Source organism: Carlito syrichta, unplaced genomic scaffold (genome assembly GCF_000164805.1).
Source record: "Carlito syrichta isolate Samal-C Ts95f unplaced genomic scaffold, Tarsius_syrichta-2.0.1 Scaffold312272, whole genome shotgun sequence".
NCBI classification, from domain to species: domain Eukaryota; kingdom Metazoa; phylum Chordata; class Mammalia; order Primates; family Tarsiidae; genus Carlito; species Carlito syrichta.
In genome coordinates, this window is record NW_007256368.1 from 71,136 (window position 1) to 74,474 (window position 3,339).

The window sequence follows — 3,339 nt, forward strand, 5'->3', positions numbered from 1 at the left end:
AAAAAAAAAAAAAGTGATTGGTAGTAATGGGAAACTGCCAGGGCAGGGAGGGCACACCCCATCAACAAGGGATCCTGCAAAATGAACATTTGTATACATTACCCTGAGTTCTATCCCACATCATTAAAATAAAACATTTTTAAAAATTGTCAAACATATACTTAATTCCCTATTGTTACCTTTTTCTTTAAAGTATCATTTTACAATTTTGTGTCTTTTAGTATAAAAAGTAGGACTATGTTTTATATCATTTCACTTTTAAATTTGCTGTTTATTAGGTTACCTGTCATTTTAGTTTGAAAAGTTCTGAAATACCATACTTGAATTTACATATTAAGTAAAAAGTGAATTACATCATTATTAAGCCCCAAAATTTAATATTTTTATGTTTAAGTTTGTTGCATATATATACTTTTTATTTAGCATTTTCTTTTTTTTTGAGTTGGCGTTTCACTCTGTCGCCCAGACTGGAGTGCAGTAGCCGCTCCTGGCCACCACAACCTCGACCTGCTGGGCTCCAGCGATCCTTCCACCTCAGCCTTCCAAGTAGCTGGAACTACAGGTGCACACTACCACACCAGGCTAATTTTTTTGATTTATTGTAGAGATGAGGTCTGCCAAATTGCCTAGGCGAGTCTTGAACCCACGGGCTCAGGCAATCCACTCACCTCAGCCTCCCAAAGGTGTGGGATTACAGGCTGAGTCACCAAGCCTGGCCCTATCATATTTTATAATACTCATGTTGTTTCTAGTGTTTAGAAACAAAAATTTCTTTTTTTTTTGAATTGGAGTCTCACTCTGTCACCCAGACTGGAGTGTAGTGGCCACTCCTGGTCATTGTAGCCTTAACCTGCTGGGCTCCGGCGATCCTTCTGCCTCAGCCTTCCAAGTAGCTGGAACTACAAGCGTGCACTACATGCCTGGCTAATTTTTTGATTTATTGTAGAGATGAGGTCTTGCCAAATTGCCCAGGCGAGTCTTGAACCCACAGGCTCGGCAATCACTCACCTCGACCTCCCAATATGTGGGATTACAGGCTGAACCACCGAGCTTGGCAAAATTTTCTTTTCTAATAAAGGGTAACTTACTGCCTTTCCTTTTGTGTAAAATAACAGCAGTATATTAATCATATAATTTGCAGGTTTTGGTACTATCATTTAAATGGTCATTCCTTAAATTTTTCTCATGAAAACATTTTACAAGTAATTATAATACATTTTTTTCTGAAATGTTACAATGTTTTTTCCATGTTTAAAGGTCTTCATGGACAAACAAGCTTACATACTGGAGGGAAATTCTACAAATGTAAAGAATGTGACAAAGTGTTTAATTGGCACATCAGTTTTATTCAGCATCAGAGAGTCCACTCTGGAAAGAAATCCTACAAATGTGAAGAATGTGGCAAAGTCTTGTGCACTAAAAAAGGATTTATTGGACATATGACAATCCATACTGAAGAGAAACCCTACAAATGTGAAGAATGTGTGAAAGCCTTTTGCAGTAAAAGAGGACTTGTTGAACATATGTCAATCCATACTGGAGAGAAACCCTATAAATGTGAAGAATGTCACAAAGGCTTTAGTAGGTACTCAGGTCATCTTCAACATCAGAGAGTCCATACTAGAGAGAAACCCTCCAAATGCAAAGAATGTGGCAAAGGTTTTAGTAGTTACTCAAATTGTTTTCGACATCAGAGAGTCCATACTGGAGAGAAACCCTTCAAATGTAAAGAATGTGGCAAAGCCTTTTTCACTAAAAAAAGATGTACAGAACACATGAGCATGCATACTGGAGAAAAACCATACAAATGTGAAAAATGTGGCAAAAGCTTTACTTGGTACTCAGGTCATCTTCAACATCAGAGAGTCCATACTGGAGAGAAACCCTACAAATGTAAAGAATGTGGCAAAACCTTTTCCACTAAAAAAAGCTGTACCGAGCATATGCATATCCATACTGGAGAGAAACCCTACAAATGTGAAGAATGTGACAAAGCTTTTAGTAGGTACTCAGATTTTTTTCAACATCAGAGAGTCCATACTGGAGAGAAACCCTACAAATGTAAAGAATGTGGCAAAGCCTATTTCACTAAAAGAAGCTGTACTGAACATATGCGTATCCATACTGGAGAGAAACCCTACAAATGTGAAAAATGTGGCAAAAGCTTTAGTAGGTACTCAGCTCACCTTCAACATCAGAGAGTCCATCCTGGAGAGAAACTCTACAAATGTGAAAAATGTGACAAAGCGTTTCTGTGGCACACAAATCTTACTCGGCATCAGAAAATTCATATTAGATGGAATCCCTGAAAATATAAAGAATGAGACTGGGTTCTGTGGCTAGTCTGCAATCCCAATACTTTGGTATGCCACTATGAAAGGATTGCCTGAGCCTGTGGGTTCAATACCAGCTCAGACTACTTGGCAAGACCTCGTTTCTACAATTAACCAAAAAATTAGTTGGACGTGGAAATGTGGGCCTGTAGTTTTGGCTACTTGAAATGCTGAGGTGGAAGGATCGCTGGAGCCAAGCAGGTAACCACTGGCGTAGCCGTGAGTGTGACACTGCACTCCAACCTAAGCTACACAGTGAAACTCTGACTCAAAAAAAAAACAAACAACTGTAAAGTATGTGACAAAATGTTTAACTGTTGCTCCAACATTTCTCAACATCAGAGGATTCGTACTTGGCACATATGCTGCAATGATTAAAAGAACATTTGTCAAAATGCAAGCCACACACAAAATAATCAATTAGCTAAATTATCATCTTACATGTTGAATAAGATCAGATTGATTTTTCATTTGAGAGGCATGAGTATATTCCATGTATACTTTTGTTTTTGCATTGACAAAACTTTGGGGTTTTTTTGAAGAGCAAATATGGTTCATGTAACTCAAAGCACATGATGCCATGCCTTCATTCCTTGTGCTTATGTAGAAGCATGTGATCAGTTGTTTGTGCATTAGAACCGTGACACCCTTCTAGGTGAGCATCATTCTTCTCAACTTTTCTGTGGATGGTGAAGGACTGTAAAATGGAAAATACATTAAAATGTCTTAGTGGAGACGTTCCTTATGGCTCATGTTGAGCAGTATTTCCAGTCCTGCATGAGGTATATTCTCACGGTAACAATTTTGGTTGCTGAAATAAAAGACAAACATTCAGAGTTTTAGAAATCAAGCGCTTTGCCTATTGCATATGGAAGAAATCCTGATGTTAAAGTATTAGTAGACATCTTTTGACAGACATCAGAGAAAAGATAATTGCTTTCTGAAATGGTGTATCTTGCAAGTTTATGTTTAGCAAATAATCAGCTTCAGTTTTGAAAAGTGAAGC